At 36.2% G+C, this 24,172-nt stretch overlaps 1 long non-coding RNA gene across 2 annotated transcripts in view; it reads left to right on the top strand.

Moving 5' to 3' along the window:
- The window catches only part of LOC138066278 (uncharacterized), a 46,133-nt gene that overhangs the window by 6,505 nt on the left and 15,456 nt on the right, over positions 1-24,172 (top strand). For both annotated transcript variants that reach the window (XR_011139541.1, XR_011139542.1), the window contains exon 2: positions 8,554-8,649. This is a non-coding gene — a long non-coding RNA (uncharacterized lncRNA). The remainder of the gene's footprint in view (positions 1-8,553; positions 8,650-24,172) is intronic.

Below are 24,172 nucleotides of genomic sequence, written 5' to 3'. Positions count from 1 at the left end.
CATTTAAAAAAAAAAAAAAAAGTGGACACATTTTGCTGCTTAAAGGTATGTACTCATAACCAGAAATGAACTACCATAAGTAATGATCTGATCTAATATCAGTCAGGTAGTTTAGTTAGTGTAACTTTCTTTCTTCATTAATATAAGCTCTTATGTCCTACAGATCTCACAATGGTTGCTTCCTTCCACAAAGGCTTGAATTTTATAATCCTAAATTAACAGAACAGTATGATTTAAGGCAATGCAATTGTAATTTACAATTAAACAAGTTAGCTTGTTCTCCACTACATTGTTAACATTCAAGTTCCTACTTGTTGTGTGTTTTCTTGTAAATGTCTTGTAAATAGTATTTGTATTGATTTTATTAGATTGATCTAGAATAGATTTTTTTATATAGTCCTCATGAGATTTTTTTTTTTTTTTCCCTTTCAGGATAGATTTCACTCTTCTTCATAATAGAGATGATATATATTTTCTTCACAGTTTTGTGACTTGCAAGTTAATGGAAGCCCAAGCAATGCTCACATTAATTTAAGTGGTTGTGAACACTTCAAACAGCCCTTAGTGAAGTATTTTATACAGTTCAAAGAGATAAAATGATATAAGACCGCATTTTTTATTCTAGCTGCTATAACACTAACTTTCCGAAGGCTTTTACTGTGAAAAAACCTCTCTGCACTTATATAAACATGAATTCATGGCATATGAATTTATGGTATAAATATCATTGCTTCACTTTCATGTTCTAGTAGCAACTTGCAAGTCCGTATGCATATTGGATTATTTCTCTGTATAAAATTCAGTATTTTATGCCATTAAGTACTGAATGCAGTGTATATGTATACATATATGAATAAATTACTACTCTTGTGTTTACAGAATGGAAACCTGCTTTTATGTATAAAACCTTTATTAAGGAAATATTCGTCAAAGAAATGCTCCAGTACCAGGTGTACTGTTAAAAAGATCACAGGTGTCTGTTATTCAGTGTAGTGTCCTACTGTTGGATTGAAAGAGTTTTCAGTCTTCAAAAAGGCTGAATGGAAGGGAAACATTATTTTGAGGGAGGAGGGAGAGAATAACTAGTCAAAATGCAAATGCATTCCAGAGTTAAAAATACAGGACATCTTTGTGTCCTCCACAAACTGTTTGCAGAGTACAGTGCCACAAAGTTGTCTTTCTGCAGAACAGAGGAGATTAGAAAAGGAATTTTGGCAGTAAAGCAAATAGTGGGGCCTACATTAGAGCTTGTGTATTAGCAGCTAGCAGTTTTTGAGAGAGATTAGAAGAGTACTTAAAGGAATAAAGTTAGATATTCAGTCTAAATAATTTGCATTTGGAGAAGCAGTCTTTACCTTAGTTTTGAGGGGTTTGTTTTGTTTTATTTTTTTTTTTTTTGCTATGATGTCATGAATAATATATAACAGCAAGGATTGTTTCTGCTAGTTTTTACTGTTTCCTAGTCAGTCAGTACTTACTGTTTTCTCACATGTGTTCTTGCTCTCTCAGTCTTTCTCCTCTGCACTCCAACTTTTCTTCCGTGTATTTTTCTCCTGGTTCTTTTTTTTTTTTAATTCTTCCTTACTTTCTCTACTCACAACTTCTTTCCCATCTCTTTCTTCCTTTTCCTTTCCTAACATTGAGGATATGAAGAATGTAAGAGGAGTTGCTTTTTCACTCCCCTGGTGATTTTAGTATATTAGTTAACTAATACAAATCACATATTCCTCCTTCTAAAAATTTTGATGACATTGCTTTGAGAGCTAAACTGATGATGAGAAACGTGGAATGTTTCCATTTGTGGAAGAGAAAAATAGCCTGTAACAACTAGCAAAGCCATTTGCATTTTCAAGAATCCAATCTGAAGTCCTTATGTGATGAAGACTGTCTTCTTGCAAAGCGAATCAATAATGTCTTCTGGTTTATCTTTGTCTGTGAAATTTAAATAATTAGCAGAGATGTATTTAATAGTGATTCCTCATAAAAAGGCATTCATATGCATCTTTTTCTCACAGTCACACCAAAAGAAGTCTTATCCCACATTCTGTTGCACCAAAAAAAAAAAAGTCATATGGTCATATGCCAGAATGTACAGTTAAGAAATATTTTGCCTGGTTATAACTGAGGGGTGAAATAACCACGTCTGAAGTATGGAAGAGAACTAGGGAAAAAAACAGATTGTTTTTGCTTTTATTTACAAAGAAGTTAATAATGCTGTAAACTTATGTGGAGATTAGTATTTAAAAGTACACTCCAGTACTAAGTACGTATCAAATATTTAGACTTTTAAAATATTAATTATTTTTGTCTGTAATGGTATTATAATTTCTTGGAATTCCTTAGAATTCTACAAAAAGAAAGAACTGACTTTTTAGACTGTTCATACAAATGACCGAAGTCCTTCTATGATATATTTGAATAATTCCATTTGTCTCAGTATACTCAAGTATTCAGTATATTGCAGATAAATGGAATGATCATTGTTGTAATCAGATATGGATGGAGTATATTTAATGTTTACAGTGAGGTACATCTAAAACATCAATTATCTGTCTCATATTTTCACTTCCAGGAAGGCAGTATTTTTTGTGTGTTGAATGCCAGTATTTGCTTCTGATACTGACTGCCTCACACAATCTCTTGTCTTTAAAATATGAATGATGTATATTAAATAGTTAAGAAGGCTATAATGTATGAGCATAAACAATTAGTATACGAACAGATGCGATTCAAATAGCTAACTAAAGACATTTAAAAGAAAATTCCTCCTATCAAGAAGCAAAATGAGTATTCTACCTAGAGGCAAAATTGTTTCATATTAATGAACACAGGAGGTAATTTGTACCATGGTATTGGTTCTTTATTGCTTTAATGAATTCAGCATTTGATGAGATTGAATTTCACTATCAAATGATGAAGAACAAAGTAGTTCACAGCAGCAGCAAAACTCAGTGTTGTGATTTCCTGCAATAGATTCTAAGCAAGTAGACAGGAGTAGGAGAGATCAGTGGGATTTTGGGGAATAATGGGTGGTGGGCTGGTAGGAGATCAGCTGACTTACAGGGAAGTATAAGCCCTAGGAAATTAGTTGTATTTTAGCTAATTCTGAGAAGCTATGGGTCAAGATGTTCTAGCGCTGCTCCCTAGTATACTTGTCCATAGCCAGTCTAATTTCTCTGTGAGGTCAAGGTCTGCTCCTGTGAAGCTTCATTGCATTCTAGCAGCCCAAGGTGATGCTGGCCAAGCATGAATAAGACACTTCTGGCAGAGTGACTCCATTTGTTAGGTGACTGAGATGGATAGGTTTCCCATCACTGTCCTGAAACACTTGTGCTGCAATGTCATTGCCCTTGAGATCCAGAAGTACTTGGCGGTATTATTGGTGTATTTTGGCTGAAAAACAATTCAAAATAATAGTAAGCACAGGGAGGAAATATAACTATCATTCAGTTTTAACAATTGAGCTTGATTGTTAATGAAATAGTAAGTTACTAGAAAATAAAGTATAGAAAGTAATTGTGTATTGTCAAATGGCAGATAGGTGGCCCAGCCATTCCTCTCTCAAATTTTTATGATCTTACTAAACTTCATTTTTGTTTTGTACAGCGAAGGGAAAAGGAATAAGAAGAAACATTTTATAACTTCTGAGTAAGAGAATTGTCTGTTATTATATGCAAACAAAAACATTTTACATGAAATGAAGTTTAACTTGAAACCCTAATACACATCGGATTGGAGCTTGTACTGCAAATGTGACAGTGCTAACTCATTACAAGGCCAGAATGGTTATAAAATTGAATCAGCTCCATTAAAAAGCAACAGAGTACCTATCTCCCCCTTTTGCTCTTTTAATGTTCGCCTTTTGCTGGACACCTGCTCAGCTGTCCTTCCTTCTAAGATCCATATTATGTTTTTCCCATTAAGAACTCTTATTACATCTTGTCCAAGTGTTTGGTGACTCACTGTAGCCAGAGGGTACCATGTAAGGCATTGTTGCTGCAGACTTTGCTGCCATACTCTCAGACCTGCTCTACAAGTTTTTCTCAATTTCATTTCCACTACAGTCCTGACTCTTTAACCGTATCATGTAACTTGATCATGCGATCTACAGCAGCACAGACCATGGCTTCTTGCCGGTATGCCTGGCACATGCACCTGAGAAATTCTAGGCCTAACAATCACTAGTAAAAGGATGGCAATTTCAGTGATTTTGGCCTCTCCGTGCTTCTAGGTATCCCCTTCACAAAGGTTTCCTATTTTTCTAAAACTACGCTCATTCTTTCTTCAAACAGAAGGATTTTCAGAGCTGCTGCAACTCAGCTGTCATTCTAGCAGACGCTTCCTCCTCCAGATGCTTTTATCCTGTAATCGATAGGCTGCTTTTCTATGCAAGCTGCTATACCCTAAATATTGTCACATCCTATGGGAAGGAACAGGGAAAAGGCTAGCCATTTCTGCACTAGAAGCAGGAATCTTCAGACTTCCTGGGGATCAAATTAAAGACAGCTATTCCAAAACAGTTGTAAAAACAAGTCAAAAAATCTGTGCTAACCCTCCGTCATCAAAAAAAAAAAAAAAATCCAAAAAAACCCAGAGCTTCACTACTCTGAATCTGACAATGCATGCAGAGGGGAGAAAAATTCTCCCTGTACTGTTCCAGTGAAGCTTTCCCCATGTTACAGGAACTGGGGTACAGGACCTGATCCGTGGCACTGGATATTACTGTTATGGAAAGGTATTAGAATTGGATTTCAAACTCTTACAGACATAAAGCAGTACTTAACTGTCCTGTATGAATGCAGCTAACAGAGGCAGCCAACAGACACAGCAGTTTGTGCAGCAGTTTCTGGGCTCTGCTTAGATCTTCTGGGAAGCTTGCTGGAGGCTGTGGGGGATTTTTGGGAAACCTTTGAGGAACTGGAGAGTGCTTGCTGCTGACTCCTAAGGAGAGCTAGGTATGGACAACTATAGGAGGCCTTCACTTCTCCTGGGAAGCTCTAGCACGGCCTAGCTGCTGCTAACAAGCTGTTTGGTTGATGAGTGAAAGGATGTTGGGGGCCTCTGTTTCAGTTTATCCTTGATTAGGGAGGGTCAGGCACCCTTTGAGCCAGCGATTGGGAAAAGCCTAAAGGCAGGCCTAGAGCACAGCTCTCAAAGTGCAGCCAACAGATGCAGCAGTTTGAGCAGAAGGATGCAAAGAAGTCCTCATCTCTTTTCATATGCATTCTCAGATATGGTTGTGACATACCACAGGGCATGTTCCCCAGTAGCTGTGAAGTTGCTGTCCTTGCCGAGTCAGAGGCTTTGACCTGTGGTGTCTCTGTGAGGCTGGGGCTGATGGTTGTCCTTCCTGTGTGCTGTTGTTGAAGATCTATGTTGTCAGGTAAAAGCAGTTGTGGGAGGAATTTGGCAGGCTGTATACCATCAGAAATAACGAGCAAGAGAGAGACAGGATGTTCTCAGACGCTCTACTGCAGGCAGGGTCTATGCTGTGCATTATAGTAAGTGGCAACTCTGAGGCTGGAAGTTGGTGACTTCTCTACCAGAAGGAAGGCTTCTGTTCCTCCTGAAGGTTTGCAGATACTGAACAGCTTCACTGCTCTCAAAGGAGGAGCTGGGTGTGCTTTTAAGTCAAGCATATGGGTGAAGAATACCTTCAAGAAGCAATGAGGGATGGTAGTGGGTGACTCCCTGCTGCAGGGGACAGATGCACCCATCTGCGGACGTAGCCTACTGTGTATGAAGAGGTTTGCTGCTTGCTGGGGGCTTGGGTCCGTGATGTGTTGATACTAGTGAAGCTTGTTTGTCTGACTGTTACCCTGACGCTTTTCCATGTGGACACCAATAATACTGCCAAGGGCAACTTAGAAAGTATCAAATGTGACTACAGATCTCTGGGGGTGGTTGTCAGGGGTATGGGGGCCCAGGTGGTTTTCTCCTTGATCCTGCCAGTGAGGGGAAGAATATGAGAAGGAGTCAAAGGATACTGTGAGTCAATAATTGGCCGTGTAGATGAGAGGAGAGCAGTGGATGTTGTCTGCCTTGACTTCAGTAAGACTTCTGACACTGTCTCCTATAATAGCCTCATAGACAGGCTGATGAAGTATGGGCTAGATGAGCGGACGATGAGGTGGCCTGAAAACTAGCTGAACAGCCAAGCTCAGGGCATTGTGATCAGAGGCACAAGGTCTAGCTGGAGGCCCGTAACTAGCAGCGTCCCCTAGGGGTCAATACTGGGTCCAATCCTGTTCAACTTGTTCATCAGTGACCTGGAAGATGGGGCAGAGTGCAACCTCAGTAGATTTACTGATGATACAAAATTGGGAGGACTGGAAAATACAGCAGAAGGCTGTGCTGCCCTTCAGAGGGACTTTGACAAGCTGGAGAGATGGACAGAGAGGAACCTCATAAAACTCTACAAAGGGAAGCGCAGATTCCTGCACCTGGGGAGGAATAAGCCCATCATGTACAGGCTGGGGGCTGACCTGCTGGAAGGCAGCTCTGCAGAGAGAGACTAGACAGCAAGTTGACTGTCAGCCAGCAATGTGTCCTTGTGGCCAGAAGGCCAGTAGCATCCTGGGGTGCATTAGGAAGAGCTTTGCCAGCAGGTCGAGGGAGGTGATCCTTCCCCTCTACTCAGCCCTGGTGAAGCCACATTGGAGTACTGTGTCCAGTTCCGGGCTCCCCATCACAAGAGAGAGATGGAGCTACTGGAGCAAGTCCAGCAAAGGGCCACTGGAGCATCTGTCTTATGAGCAAGGGCTGAGAGAGATGGTACTGATGAGCCTGCAGAAGAGAAGGCTCAGGGGGAATGTGATCAATGCATATGAATATCTGAAGGGAAAGGTGTAAAGAAGATGGAGCTAGACTCTTCTCAGTGATGCCTAGTGACAGCATGAGAGGCAATGGGCACAAACTGAAACATAGGAAGTTCCATCTGAACATAAGGAAGAACCTTTAACTGTGAGGGTAACTGAGCCCTGGAACAAATTGCCCAGAGAGGATGTGGCGTCTCCATCCTTGGAGACATTCAAAAGTTGTCTGGACACTTGTCCAGAAAAGTTGTCTGTCCTGGCCTACCTGCTCTAGGTGACCCTGCTTAAGATGGGAGGTTGGACTAGGTGATCTCTAGAGGTCTCTTCCAACCTCAACAGTTTTATGATTCTTTGAAATCAGAAGGAGCTTAAAATACATAAAGATCTAATGACTGGATACCTGATTACTGAGGTGAAGGGAGACATGGATGGAAAAGAAAGGTCAAATATCTGTGAGGTGTATTAACTTCTGTGACTTTTTTTATATACTTAACTTCTATGTAGCTCTATTTATGTGGAACTGGCCCAGGGTCAAATAATTCAATGAACTTCCTCTGATAGGTGCAATGAATTTTGCACCTACCTTAGTTGTGAATCAGAAATTGTTAAGAGTTGTATTAGGTTAGTGTCAGTTTGAAAACATATGTTAACCATCAAAGGAATTACATTAATCCTACCAAATATTCCAAAGTAATTATGCTGTAGTATGGTATCTGATTGACAATATGTTTTCTAATAAAGCTGTCTCTTCTGTTTTTAGTTGCCAGTACTCCTTCTATTGCTAAGTTTGGCATGGTAGGCTTTTCTTTTCTCTTCTTTTTTTTTTTTTTAAGAAAGGCTGTTTATCAGTGACTTTAATACGTAAATTTAGATTTTGACTTGCTGAATACTGTTTAATTTGTTCTTATATCTAAAACTATGCCATAATTTATACTCATCTAAATGACTCAGCTTTCTTCATTCCTCTGTCTTTGACAGCTTCTTAATCATTTTAAGCAGTATTATTAGTATACTTGAGTTGATTTTATTTTGGCAGAAATGAATGCCTTTTTGGGCAAAATCTTGGGACAGACTTTTTTTTTTAAGCAGGTCCACTGTCTAGAGTTTTGTGCTTGGGCCTAACAACAGGGCTGGCTAACTTTCAGAATACTACAAAATGCATGCGGAATTTTTATGTTGGTTCCCTCCCACAGAAAGAAATTGGGATTAGCAAGCAATTTCTTTGCCATCGCAACCTGGTCATGTGATGGAATGCTGACCAGGCCTCCATACTATATCTATATATTGCTCAGAGCAGTAACGTGGCCACCACTGTTCTGTAATTTGTGCTAGTGACCCGGACTGCCATCCATCTTCCTGACCCTGTAGAATCACTTCAGGGTAGGTTCTTCTTCAAGTCACTTTGTTCATTCTACTCGTGGTGCTATAGCACTGACTGTATGTGAAATGTGACATGAAGTACACTGGTTCTTTTGCAAGATATAAATGTAAACATGGAAATAGGATAATAGTGTCATATCGTCAACATATATTTGCTTTGCCTTCTCTGTTCTGTTTGCTAGTGCCCTTTCCAGTAGTGATTTGTGGCATGCATTTACAAGTTCTAAAATTTCTGTATGCCACAGTTTTATATTTTAACAGATAGGCTTGAAATAATTTCCAGTTGAACTTAAAATAGGCAATTTTGCCGTGTAGCTCTCATACTTAAAAATAACAGTTATATTTGTTTTTCTTTCAGGAGGACTGGGGGAGTTGAGGAAAACTTTCTTTTACCAGAAATGAAGAACTCAGGTGTGAGAAGATAGCATGTGACAGTTCAGTAAAAATGCGAGTGGTACGTTGTTGTGTTTTTATGATGAGTCTCATTTTGGAGCTAAGTTTACTGATTTAGTGAAACAAACCCATCAGACAATTAAATTTTGCCTTAACATAAATAAAGCTGTTGACACTCACAAAGATGCATCTGAATTTTAACCTTCAAGAAGTCCAGAACAGGCTGTTGCTTATATTAATAGCTGAAATAATTAGTATTTCCTTTGTTTGTGTGTAAATTATATATTCACTGGAGTTTTCCCACCTTGATCATCTATGCTGTTTTTTAAGAGGCGACTGTGACCCATAATAAATACATGGAAAATGGTTAAGTATCTCAGGAGGAGTACACGAAATAACGTTTTCTTTCTGGCTAACACCTTTAACAGCTCCATGAGAAAAAGAGTCTCTTACTTTCATAATTATAGCAATATAGATATTGAGAGCTATGTCTGCTATTGACATGCCAGTTTCAAGGCTGGATGTAGAAAAAATTCGAGAATATCCTATGCTAGACAATGATTAAAAGTGGTTAACAGAGTGGTCTAACTCTGTTAGACCCTCCATTCCAGAGGAGAAAGTTGGAATTATAGGTAAACTATGAGTAGAGAAGCCAGCATCATGTGAAATACTGATATCGCTGCTGATAGAAATTTTTTTCAAGACACAGTGCTACAATAAAAATCTAACTTGGAAAAAGATTCTGTGTCTGAGCCAGATTTTTCTGGTTTTTTTTTTTTTTTTTTTTTCCTGAGGCATGATATGCAGTTGTATTACCTACAGGGAAAATGCATATGAACCAGCAAAAAAGAGAGCATGAGAATATACAAAAACAATCAGACGGGAAAGGACCTTTGCCATAAAGTACAACCTCATTATTATATAACTGCTGTTCAGTTTGTCAGCCACAGCTTTGTCTGTGAACAGTTTCCATAATAGGGAAACATTTTGGCAAGCATGATATTCCAAACTATCTTCAGACAGTAGGGCTACTTGGCCTGAACTTGTGCCATTTTTCAAGAAACGGGAATTTACTGTGTCACAATGAGTCAAGCAGTAGAAGTGAATTGGAAGGCAAAATAGAAGAGAGCTGTAAAACATACTGAAAGTATTTGGCATCTTGTCTTAGAATGGGAAAGTGAGGGTAGAGAAAGCCTAACACAAATACTTTGATATTAAGAAAAAATGTTTTTTGAGGTATAAAAGTGTTTTACTAATAGTGGTAGTAGGTTTCTAACTACTTCATTGGACTGACGAGAAAGTTGGCTTTACTTATACATGTCAAGCCATTAAATTATCCTTCATATGAAATAGCAGTAGATGAACTTGTTTCATGGAAACCAACTTAGGGTAATGCATTTTCCTATGAACATGAGATTCTCGCAGCCTACAACCACAACAGACGAACAATACATGCAGAATCAAACACTATCAGGAAAATGAATACCATTTATTATAAACTTTTTTTCTAGTAACACTTATGTCCCATGTTGACTTGACTGCAATATATAGGACTTCATTAAACTGTGGGAAGAACAACTTTCTAAGGTGAATAATAATAATAAAAAAACCTAAAATGTTGTTACATATATGCTTACAAAATTCTCAATTTTTTAATGGGTAAAATAGGAAGTTATATTTGCAGGTACGATCCGTTGTTTGTTTTTAAGTTTACTTTCTTGTGAGAAAAGGGATGATATAGTAAACATTTCTGTGAAGGTCACCAATATGATTGTTTGTGAAAACTGAGATTGTCTTTTTAGGAAGAGCTTGGTTATCATTTTTTTCATATACTAAGAGTGATGAAAACAATGTTATTGAGCAACACGGTCATTATAAAATCCTAAAGATCTACTTCCTTAAATCTTTTAGATTTATCTAAAGTAAAATAAACACTTTGGTTTAGGATGATCATGACAGTAATGTTACTTGAAGAAGAGTGTATCATTTAAAAAAAGTCAGCAAGACAGTACAAATATTAACCCTTCATCAAAGCTCCACAGAGTATCAGAGTTTTGATATATAGCATGGAATCTGTTTCATAGAAGCTTAATCTGCTTAGGGTAATGCAAACTCTCCATTGTGATCAGGGAGAGAGAGAAAGAAATGTCTCCAGAAGCCAAAATGTGATAGAGAATGAGGTAGTATTTAAGATCAAGTTACATGACACAATATTGGGAAAAGCCTGCAGAGCTGAGAATGCAGGTACACAAAACTTTAAAGTCCATCACGGAGCACACACTTATTGAAAAGAGTGACAGCTTTCTTCACCTGTTCAGGTGAATTGACTCTAACTCAATATTTGTCCCTTGAAATATATTATTTACTTAAAAGATTACATTCATTGCATCTGAGGATGGACACACATCCTCTATTTCTCAAGGCTACTACACAGGAATAAGGTTCTATACAGATGCTTTTAAGATGACATTTTTAGTGTGAATTATGCAATCAACTCGACTGATGCAAATAACTGTTCTTAAACAAATCCTACTGTCATGAATTCCTGTTGGCTGACACAATTGAGTGTGCTGGACTTGTATAGATATGATAAAAAAAAATATTTTTAACTGTATGCATACTAGTGACATATTTGAAATAGACTGGATTTACTTTTTGCTCTGTTCAATTTCAAAAGTGCTTTTTCATACTATATACAGTTTATTTTTCTGTCTTTATATCTGGAAATGTTTTCATAATAAAATAGTTTATAAAAATATGCTACATACAACAATGTATATTCCATTCTGTAACTAAATTTTGCTGAGACAAAAGTATAGACTGTTTATGAATATGATCGTTCTTTCATAATTCTATTTCTCTTCCTTTTTAAAATCTTTCTTCTTTCTATTACTTCCTCCCATTTTTGACTTAGGACACATATGATTAGTTTTAGAAGATGCTGACAAATTCTTGTGTTTTGCCAAAACATAAAAAGCATTTAGCAATTCTAGCACTGTTTTCCAGAAAGATATTTTAAGCCACTCATGAAAGTGAGTTAGGCACTGGTATTTTTTTGCCTCCTGTTGCATATGTATGGCATAAATTGCTGTTAATCCACTCTTCGCTGCCTAGGCAAAGAACTGATGTTATTATCTCTAGCCTAGCTTTTATCAATTTATGACCATAGGTCATAATACCTGCTAGCTCAGGTATTTCTGTACTACGTTGTGCTGTAGAGACAAGTCCTCAGAACAGTCCCTAATGGAGGCCCTAAACCTGCCAGTTCAAACTTCTTGTCACCATCTGGTATTCGTAGCATGCTGCCGCCACGATTTATGATCGTTTATTTTCTTCCAAATAACAGTTATGGACTTCATAGTTTCATAAACTGCTTTAACTTGCCTGCATATCTGTGAATGGACAGAAAGATGTGTTTGTATGACAAGAATACAAGTTTAATTCATTACATATCTAAGTTTAGAAGTTGCAAACTTTTCCAATAGAAATTAAAGTTTCTTTCTTTAGCTGCTACGTTAAAACCACAATATCACTGCTAGATTCCTAATGATTTCCTAATCCTAATATATCTTCCCATGCGGTAGGAGATTTGGGTAGATGTTTTAAAAATTATGATCCATGAAGTGATTCACTAGCTAAAGCTTTAAAGTCCAGTATATCTCTTCACTCCATTATTTTGCAAGATTATTTTTGTGTGTTTATATTTTCTGCATTGAACTTTTTAAATAACTGGTTTCTTTTCTCATCTGATTAAAATGGGTTGTATCTGTTAGGAAAGTAAATATTGAGACAGATGTGTTAGCATAATAATCATACCCTAACTCAGTTTACAAGTTTCACATTTTAAGTGATAAAGCAATAGTTTTTTTGAACTATACTCAAAGAACTCATTGACTGGGAAGGTAAAGGAAAGAAAAATTGTTAAATGTTAAATTTAAATTTATAAATTAAAAAAAAAAAAAGATTTAATGCCATCTGTATATATAATGTGTTTGCATTGACAATATACCCTTTATGATGGAAAGTTTGGAACCGTATCCAAACTGCTTTAACGTACCTCAGTGTCTGCCCTAGAACCTCTGTAGATGCAAAAGCACTTGCTTGGTTGTTTGTCATCAAAGATGTGGGAATTTTCTGCATTATTTTAATGTACTACTGTCTTAGTTTATTTTATTCATTCAACAAATTTGAATCTTGTGTTGACTGCTGTGTGCCTTCAAGGGGTTAATTTCTTTGCTGGAACACTAGTTTGTACACTGATCTGTGACGTAGGTCTGAACTGAGTGAATAGTTTCCAGTTTAGTTGACATATGAATAAAGCAGTATAATGAATATGCTATGCAAGGTAATCAAAGCGTGAAAACTGTTTTTGTCCTTGAACAAAGCAGTATATCGAAAGGGGTTAATACTGATGACCTTATGACTCTATTTTTCCTTTATAAAAGAAAAAATTTTCAAGTCATTTTTGAAAAGAAAGCTGACAGAGTGTCTTGGGATTTGAGGAAGTCATTCTGAAGTGGGGTGTTTGACTATCCATGAAGACCCTAAGTAGATTTAAAAAAAATGTTCAAAAGTGGTAAGGAAGTGGGACAGATATGATATTGCAAGTATTTTTACTCTTTTCCTCTAAATATGTATTTATGTGTTTGTTTTGTGCAATCTAAATTATGTATGATTATTAGAATCCTTTGCAAAGCCACTTTCTGATTTGCTCCAATGTCTGTGTTTCTCTCTAATTGTGAGCCAGTGCTTAGAAATTTGGAATCATAGGAATAAGGCTTGTCTCCCTGCCAAAAGATGTTTTAAGGCACCCTTCGTTCACAGTATCTCTCCATTCCTGCAGGACTGTTGAGTTCATACATGTTACTCATGTTTACATGCTTTCACATAAGCAGTGAGCTGTTTGGGGAAATACCCTAGCACACCATGCTGTGAATACCTATTAGATATCATGTGAGGGTGTTTAGTTATTTAGGTTCTTGTCTAGATAATGGAATGGTGGTTTCTATAATTTAAATATGGATTATCAAACTCAAATATATGATTTTTTTATGAGTAGTTCTGGAAAGCTGGTGGCATGGCATTGTGGAAACATGCAGTCCCTTCCACACATGGAATTTTAGGTGCCCTTATATCTAAAATGGTAAAAGTGCATTGAAAAACATTAGACCGTCAAAGGTTCAGATTCCCATCACTTGAAGAAGGTACTATGAAATCAGTAGTATTACTCATTGTTTAGCATGAGCACAGGAGTGGAGGGCCAGATCTATGTTATATATTTTATAAAAACATTCTAGTCTTTTTGAAAAATAAACAAACACAGACATATTTACATGCTTCTTTATATTCTCTTTATTAAGACTAAAGTTATTCTAAGTAGAAAAATATCTTGAGAAAAATAAATTAAGTGATTTATAGGTCTAAATAGGAAGCTGTGCATAGACTATTTCCTTTAATTTAGTACAAAAATAAAACAATTTATCTCAGCATGATAATAGGTCTTCAAAGTATTCGATGGAAACTGACTTGGCTATTGTGTTGCTCTTCTCTTGAATGAGTAATTTTCAATTCTTTGAAGTATCTCTCTGGAGAGTGCATGGATCTCTTGCCAAGTGCAGTGATCATTTGACTGTGAAGAAAAGATTATTAAGAAGTGTTTACTAACTTTTTTAACATTGAAAATATGACATTCAATATAATGACAAATTGGATGAGAACTGAGAACAAGCATGCAAATATCCATTCAAAAAGGAATTTAAGAAAAGATTAGGAATACAGTTAGGAAGCTCAGTTAAGATGGAAATATTCTTTGGTATATAAAATGGTAAATACTATCCCAACTGAAACAGATATCACCAGATGTGTGGCTATTCCTGACCCTCATGATGTAAATTGTTTCAAAAAAAGAAGAGACTACTATGGGTTTAGGTGCTGAATTAAAATTAAATTATTTTTAAAAGCCAGAGATGATATATTGACCTCAAAGCAGCTGTTGCCCAAAAGATTTTGTGTGAGTAAAAAAATATGTAGTTCTTGGTAGTGTGGCCCTGTCTGACACATTCTTACAGTGTTGATCAGTAATGGGACTGCTTGAATAAGAAGCTCTTCTGTAAGTTTAAAATTGCTTAAAGTGAGCTTGAAGTAAAGAAGCAGCATGCTTACCTTGAGCACAAACTTCTGCATTTTCTGGAAGCACCCTTTCACTGTGGATTCATGGATAATGTTAAGTCTGGACTTCAGCTGTTATTTTTAAGGGAAAATAAACTATTAGTTTCAATAGTGAGAAGTAAAACAGGTTTAACATGACTCAGTAATAACAGTACCCTCTAATAGACATAATAATGACTGACAGCACTATACTGCTTGTGTCTTGAGTAGCCTGTTGAAGGAATTAATGTTAGAAAATGTGCACTACACTACCTTTGTGTCTATGAAGAGATTAGGGAATTAATACATCAATGCTCAAAATAAGGTAATGGTTGCATGAAAATGACAGTGCTGTTTATGTTTATGTATTTTGTCTTTGAAGGAAACTGAATAACTGATATAATGACTGGTAACAGAATAACTGACAGTGATGGTCACTTGGCATACTATATCGTATACATACCTATAGGGTTATGTTCTTTCTTAAAAAAAATCGATATATGTACTGTACTTAAATAAGCACAAATTATTACTTTATTACATATCCTGTCTCAGGCTTTGGCCAGATCAGAAGACTTATTGAGAACGAGCAGTGTGGTTTGGGAGCTCAGTGTTTATAGGCTCCCACTCAGGGATATGTCTAAGCATGTAACTCCTTCTATCATGTCAAAAAGTGCACTGTGGATTCCCTCTATGGAAGCATAAAAGTATATGTTAGGGTATAGATTTGAATGCACATGTTAGTTCTCACTTTGTGGGTTTGTTAGCAAATCTGGTGCCTGAGACGGATGTTAGTTGCAAGGCAAGCTATTATAGATCTGAGGCTTCATCCTCTGTAAGTAGTTCTTAAAGTGACCAAATGAAAGAACATCTTGCAAATACGTTTAAGTAATTTACTCAGCTGAAACAGACTGAATGTAGATCTAAATCTATTCTGAAATGTTTTGCATAAAATTTGCATGCAGTTCTTTATATCAGCTTGTCTTGACAAAAGTCATAAGTAGTTGGAGAAAAGCGTGTGTTCACTAGCACGCCCATGAAGCTGGTATTTACTGAAAATCGTAAGTGCTACCTTGTAGAACTAGTAGGCTCTTTAAGGAAGAGCAAGTTAAATCGTTTTTATGCCCTGCATGTGAAATAAGCCTCCAAAGGTATATGAATAAAAATTAAAACTACTGATATCTTATAGGTCAGTAAATATGTTCAAGGGTATATGTCATTCCTCATATACATATGTTTAGCTTGGAAGTGTATCCATTAAAGTTTTCTATTGCATTTTTAGCAGTATCTGAATTTCATTCGGGAAGAATATTATGGCTTGAATATCATACTTTGAAAAAAATGGCCATACTTACGCAAGTTCTGAGCTGAGCATGAGCTTCATACATTCCCCTTAGAAAAATGTTCTTATTTTGAAAAGGAGCATCTGTTCTCTTGAAAAACTCAGCAAGTTCATGAACTATGTGAGCAATGGCTGCATTATCATATTTAACCTGTAACAAATGTGGGAAAAATACGAATGTAGACTACTTTTTTTTTGAACTTTGCATTTCAGTTTCACTTAGTGGCTCATTTTCAAACTGCCAGAGTCCAATTATGATCAATTTTTCCATAATTTTTGTCACTTTCTTGAGTCCTTCTAAAATTTTTAAGTACAAAAATCATAAAAAGAAATATACGTTGTAAAAGTAATATTTATGGGAAAATCAGGAATTGTATGTGCAATTTCCAGTTACATTTTTTGCTTTCTTAAGCTAGACCCCTATTTCGTAATGTAAATATATCTTGCATTTTTGGGCTGTATTGTTATAGTTGGATATTATACAATGTATGAAGAGTATTCAGTTGGCAACCAAGAGGCATAACTAGGTCTTTTAAATTCAGACCTAAGAATCTAGACTAGGAATTTTCAGCTCATTCCTCACAAGCACAGTATATACCCAGAGGTAGCATGAAGGTGAGCTCCCTCTGCTTCAAAGCAGGTGGAAATACAAAAGAGACTGATGCAGCTATCCATCCCTTTCCGGTTCCCAGGCTGGTTTTTGAAACTTTCTTAAAGATATGAGCTGGAAGTGGGCTAAATGAATTGCTTTGGAGCAGTGACACAGTCTCAAACAAACACACTCTTATTTTGTGTCATTGCAGACCTGGAATGAAAGTGGACTGTAGCTATAAAGTGCGTGCCTGTGCTCTGTAGTACATAAAATTACCCCTGCACTACTTTTATAAGGTCTGCTTCTAACTGCAACTGGCAGTGAGCTTTTCTGTTAGTTTCGTAATTTAATTCCTATTTCAGAAACAAGACCAATGGAGATCTACGAAAATATACCTTATTTTGTAATCATTTCTACTTTTGTTAACTTCCTGCTAATTGTCCACTTTAAACAGCGAGAACAACAAAAAAATCTAACCCTCTTCTGGCAAAAGTAGTATGACAGCTTATATTTAAACAATAGGAAAAGCAAAAGATCAGGACTTTCTGCCTTTCCTTTTCTTGTCTCTACTTCCAATTATCCTTTACTTTTTCAGGAATAACATGCGAAAGGCAATTGAGAACTCATCTTAATGCAAAAACTAGATATATAAAGAGACACTGTTAGGGCTGCAGGCTTTGTAATTCAAAATGTGATATTAAGGAAGAAGAAAGTACCTAGGTAACCAGTTACTGGCTAAGTCATTACTTAGCTTAGTCTTTCTGGTCTATATGGTGCTGATCAAAAAGGAGCCAATCAGGAAAGGAAACGTTTTTCACTTAGCTAAATTCCAAAAACACCTTCAAAGAGCATTCGTGCCAAAAACTTCTCCTCATGACTATGAAAGTACTTTTCTTTGAGTAGGATTACGTCCTTATAAAGTAAATTGTGGTATTACGGTTTCAGTTAGCACGGATCGCAGACTACTGTGGACTCTGAAATATGAGACTTCTGTGTGTAGGGTGTCATTACTTAGGCAGTAACCTCTCGAGGAGGATATTGAAAGAAAAATCAAAAGTCAGTTTTATCATTTAAATCTGTAATTTGGTATGCCATAATTCTGATGTAAAAATCTCATGACAAGGCACATAGACTGTGTGAGACAGAGATGTTACGATGAAATAATATCAAATACCTATATTTTTCTACTTACTGCGTTTAGCATCTGCTCGGGGGAACACAGATCTTCACTGCCCACTTGCTCGCACTCCAGAGAAAAGCCTCTCGTGTTCTTAAACAAAACATCAATGTAGATATTTTAAGCACGTGTAAAACTAGGCTTATCGTGGAAATGATTCACAGGAAAATCACTAAATCAGTTAATCTTTTAACAAGGAAGTATAAGATTGACTATATCCCTACAGGATGCTACATATCTCATAAGAGTGTGTGAAGAAGATTCATTTCACTTATAGCTGCTTTTGTAGCAAGACTTTTTTCCCTCTTTCTCCTTTTCTAAAATGTCCCAGGTAGCGTAGTCTAAATTGTCCAAACCGTGGTATTATGGTTTCAGCTGATGCCAGTGAGCAGAAATCCTGGATCACAGTGGACACCAGAATATGTGACATTTGTGTCGTGGATGTGGAACTTTTTTTACGAAGAAGCACAAATGTTATCGATTCAACAGAATGAATTGGAATTAAAAAATCTGAAGTTAAGAGTTTTGGCTTTGTAGAGAAGGGGCATTCTGGCTCCTATATATATTTTTAAAGAGTGTAAAAAATGGCAATCAGACAATTATGAATTATTATGAAAGGCTTCCTTATCTCTAAATTGAAGAAACAGAAGATTAAAAGCTACATCTATCTATAAATTGTGACAATATTTTACACATTTACATACCAGTTTCTCATTCTCCTTTAAAAGCTCACTCCATTTCACTCTTTCAAAGCACTGATGACTGTTACTTTGGTGATTACCAAGGGATGTAGCAATTAGGCAGACTGTTAAGAGGAAGAGGAAGCTCCTGGGGAAATACATTTTGTAGTTCTGGAACAATGAAGACAAGGACAGAGTGTTAATATAATTAGGATTCTCTTACAGGTTTATAAAGTCATACAAGTACAGTTGATAATTTGCTCTTACTTATTCACTTTTACTCTGTAATATTTCTAATAAAGATAAAGGCCATAACTATAACTTTAAATGGATTTAACTTTAGTCAGTGCAACTGCAGCCACTTAAAACTGATAATAATTTAGCCTAATTTTTGAGGGCAAACATAGTGTTTCCTAAGATAGAAGCCAATAGGAAGATAGTGTTACGGATATCCTGGGACTGGCCTAATGAGTTCAATTTTTATGTCATAACACTTGAAAGTTTGTAATAAATGAATTATCCAACCTATAAGCTGCAAAAAAAATCAAGAAAACTTAATTTTTACACTGTTCCTATATATATACATATACATACATATACATACATACATATATACATACATACACACACACACACACACACACACACACACACACACACACACACACACATATATATATATATAAAATATGGACATATGTATGTATATATTTAATCATGTTCTATCTTTCTAAAATACCTATTTTTCCTCTATTTCTGTTTGGAAAAACATATGCAATATCGAGAAAATTGACATATTATTTAATAAAGTAAATTTGACTAAATCTAAAACTGCTGCCAGCTTTACTAACTAATGAATTAAACAATAGAAAAAGGGTTTTTTTTTTTAGGTTTTTTTTTTTTTTGCCTTATAGTAATTGTAGTTGGTACCTATAACTTGTAACTTGATTTAAAATTGTTTTTTTAATACAAGGTTACACTGTAGTCAACTTAGTTTTCATGAAACACATTTAACATCACACTTGGAAAAATAAAATGAGTAAATTATTCTCATCTAAAAAAATAATCTAGCAATATAATCAAAACCTACCTTGTGGATGAGGTTCGGCTCCTGATTGTGCACTTCTGGAGGATACCTGGGGCACCATTCTGTCAGGTCCCTCAGTCCCTTTTAAATGTTCTTCTCCCACTCTTAGAAACCTCTGACCGCCTCCTTTTAGATGCTGATGCAGAGTGAAACTCTTCCTTCTTTCAATATTCTCTCTGTTCAGGTATGTTAATTTCCAGGCAATAGAGAAGTTCTATGTGGGTGGCTTATTAAAATGTATTTCCACTAGATTTTACATCAGTTTTATTATTAAAATTATTAACAATTTGCAAATATTCATATATAGGTGATACAATATACAACTTTTACTGTTCTCTGGTATGAACAAATATTCTGTTTTCTGTATTACATTGTGAATGTGTAATTTCCTATAAATTTAGTCCATATGATTCTAATTTATGCTTATATAAGTAATATCAAACATACTAGTAAAAAAAAAAGTGGATTTTTAACTGTGATTATTCTGTGTGAGCATGTAACTTTAATTTTATCAGAATTGTATTTACTTTCAAATATGAAATACACAGACAAGCGCATGCACACACACACATACACGTGTATATGCATATGTATTCACACGTATGTTATCTCCCCACACACCAAATACTGCGAAGTCACCAGCAGACTGTAGGTTAGGATAGCCAAAGGTGCTGAAGAGAATTGGCTTCCAAGAGTGATCATCCCTGCCAAATTCGAAAATGGCTTAATAATTTTACTATATTTTCATTACATTTTCTCCTGGAGGCTTTTAAATCCCGTTAAAATTCAAAGCAACTCTAGCATCTAATTCTACCGTTATTTCATACCTGTCTGAGCCCCTTCAATCTAGTACCAAAAACTTCTCTTTGATACAGTTTGTCAAAATGTGAAGTGTTCTGTTACTTCCAAGCAGAAAGCATTTTGCTCCAGACTTTTAAAGTTTTGATTTAGTTGGCTGTTTTTTTTTGTTGTTTTTTTTTGTTTTTTTTTTTAAAAAGGAGATTGGCTAATAGTGGATATTTCAAACGTACTTAGATACCTAGGGGCCACCTGGGAAGCTCACTAAGATTGTATCTGCATCTTTCGTCCATAGCCCTTTGTTAATTTATCCCTTGCTAGGACACCTGCACACCTTTAATAATTTTACTTTATTGCTACTTTATGTACACTTGCCAATCACAGCTTTCAGGGAACGTGACAGAGCATCTAACATCTGGACTTAAGGACAATCCTTGTCATTTTTTGGGGAGTAAACAAAGTAGTGAGACAGGTATGGCAAGGCAGGTTTCGTTTTATCATGGAGAAGTTTCACGAGCCTGTTTTCAGCAGTAGATTCTGGATACAGGACATACATATTTACCATAAGGTACATGCAGCCACTAGGGATGGATAACATTCAGGGCGCTGTCTATTGTAAGGGTCTGTCAGTATGGAGTAGGGAGCAGTGTTGGCTGGACAGAGTCAGTGCACCATGAACAACGTCCTCTGACGCAATTGCCTCTTTCAGCGCGATCGCACCCTAATGCCTTGCTACCTACCTGGCTGGCCACGCATATGGGCCTAAATCTTAGGGGTCAATTTATGTTCAGAGGAGTTGACTTTACAATGCCTAGCAGAAAAATCAGAACGGTGATAATTTATTGATTACTAATTTAAATTTCCAGAATGAAATTCCAGACCACTGAAGTTCTGTGCAAAATTAACTTCAGTAGAGTAAAAATTTTATTCTTAGCATTTAATATAGGTGGTTGTTTACTAGTTGGATACTCAGTTTTAACAAGTAACTATATAAAGCAACAGTTATGAACTCCTAAAATGGTGGACCTTTTTGATAAGACTAAAAATATTTGTTTCAGTTTGAATTGAGTAACACTGTAAAATGTTTTAAATAGACTGTATAGTGCTGTATGTACATAGTTGCATATATGGAGAACCACTGATTAAGTTTCAGACTGTACAATATGTTACATATTTGAGTGTAAATACCTTTAAAGAGTGGTACACTAAATTTTACATATGATATTTGTTCTGTGTTTACTTTTGGTTCAACATCAGGAAAAATTGAAAATATACGTTATTTAATACATCTTCAATGGACTTTGCATAGGAAGAGCTTAGAGAAGCATTTGGGGGAGGGGGACAGTTGCATGAAGATTGTCTATGCTTCTTATCCTTACGTCTTCCTCTTTCTTCCTTTACCCATTGTGTCTTCTTGAGAGATCAAGACTACAGAATAGTAGAGGTACAATGGTTGCTGCATAGTATCTCATGGCTAAATCATAAGTATTCTTCCTGTACTTTTCTTACAGCTAAAATAAGTCAGCTTTCAAAAGATATTCACCTTTATAAATGCTTATAGCCACTTGTCAGACAAAAGAATTCAGGCATGTTCCTTTGGGAGGAAGAAAAAGAAACATATTATTTCACATTACTTCTAACTCTTTAAAAAATCTTATCTGAACGTAAAAAAGAAACTTTCAAAGCTACATCATTTTTGTGTGTGTTCCTCTGAAAAATTAAACTGAACTCTCTTAGCAACGGAGGCATAGATGCTACTTGTTTGTTCTCAGAATGATAAACTTTCTTTTCAGTAGTCTGAAAGGCAACTGATAGTTGTCAGTGTGTTTGAAAATGTACTGCTTCATTCTTTCCATTCAGTTTCATACTTCAGGATATTTGTGTCATTTCTATTTGTGCACTGGAACTGCACGAGTGACTGGGGCAAGGCATCTGAAATGTTTTAGCTCCCCCCCCCCAACACACACACACACCATTTCTCCCTCTGTTTTAGTTTTCCTTTAAAAAATTGCTCAGCAGTAACGTGGCAAAATTTTTGTTCAGTTGTGTTTCTAATTAAAACACTTGCAAACTTGTGAAAGAATAAACTGAAGAAAAACATTTCTCAGAATTCTTATTCAGCATAAGGAACCACATTCTTTTTTTTTGTGATTAGGCCCCTTTCTGCGGTTTTCCCAAAACAGAAAGAGAGCTAGTTTTCTCAAAGTGAAATAGCTGAATTCTCCCAGTATTGGTATGTAACTACAAAAATTCTTTGTGTTAAAAGATGGCATTCTGTATAGGAAGGATGTGTGTGGGAGGGTTGCTTTCCCCCCTCGTTTTAGTCTGGGTATGAACCAGCTTTTTTGAAAAGGCACACCTTACTGTATAAAGCTTATTTGCAGAAAGTGAAAGTCACACTTTAAAGAGGGTGATTTCCTGCTGATCAGGAAAAGTAATCCTAACAGTTCCGAATTTAAACGTGTAACCTCACTGTTCAGAATAGCAAACTAGAGTCCTGAAAATGAAATGATCGTATCTTTGCAGCTCTTTTAGAAAATTGACTTTCACTTTTTCCAAAAGGTGGATCATAAAGACTTTGTTAACCTCTAACTTTCCCATCTACTTTAAGTATTATGCCTGGCATAAATGTAGGTTATAAAATGTCCTTAAAGCACCAAAATGGAACTTGGAAAATCTGGACTTCCAGATCAGCCATAGACTCTTCTTTTTGGTGACCTTTGTGCAATCACTTTTTCCTTCAGTGTTTCAGTTCTTTTCTCTGAAAGAATAACCATAGTGAAAGTGGGGATTGTGTCGACTGGGAGGGATTTAAGGAGAGGGTTGCTCTGTGCAGAAAGAGTCCTGAGTGTTATTAGAGACTAAAGCAGAAGAACCTAGGCAAGAGCTTGTATTAATAACATTGCCAGGGACCATAAGCTGTCTGGAGATGCTAAAATGCAAACACAGAGTATCCTAAAGAACTTTTCCTATCATAATTTGGGTATTTGTGCCATTCTTAGTGGAGACAGCTGCAGTATGATGGAAACCATGGAGGTGTATTTATGCAGGATACATTGTTTTTTTTGGTTGCCACTAGGTAGTTGTCCTTCAAATCTGTCGTAGCTCAAAATGATAAATCATGAAACTGAAATATTTACTAGGAAAGTGGGGAGAATATTAATATTTTCTGACAGTTATAGGTGCTTGAGATGCTTCTTGGGAAATAAATTCAGATTGTGTAAAAAAATACTAACCTGGCTTAATGTAACTTAAATGAGCTTTTATAACAGGCTGTAACATTTTTGTGACTATCAGGACACTAGATACACAACAAATCAGGGGGTAAATGGAAAAGATTGATTGTGGTTAATGATCTGCCATTAAAATTATTTATTTATTTTTTTTTAAACTCGTCTTTCCTGCAGTAATAATCCGTATGGTCATGATCTAGCATGCTACGTTTTAGTACAGAAGAAAAAGCAGATTTAATTAATTTGTGGTTGTATGCCAGTATTTTATTCATATTGAAAGCAAGGTATTTGAGTACTAAAGCTCTGAGTATATAGCACCACTAAGTGGCGTATCTGGGTTAGCCTCTTCAGTCACGGAGACTAACAACTACAGACAAGATCATTACTCAAATCATTACTCATCAGATCTCATCCAGTCAGGTGCTTTCATATTCGTTGGAAGTTTAAAGAGCTTCCAGGTATTCAGGGAAATAGCACAGAGGATTAATGGCTTTCTGATTTCATTAGGGCCAGATCTTCCAGGATGCT

This window comes from Struthio camelus, chromosome 2 (genome assembly GCF_040807025.1).
Source record: "Struthio camelus isolate bStrCam1 chromosome 2, bStrCam1.hap1, whole genome shotgun sequence".
Classification (NCBI taxonomy): domain Eukaryota; kingdom Metazoa; phylum Chordata; class Aves; order Struthioniformes; family Struthionidae; genus Struthio; species Struthio camelus.
This window is presented reverse-complemented; position numbering and strand designations above follow the sequence as displayed.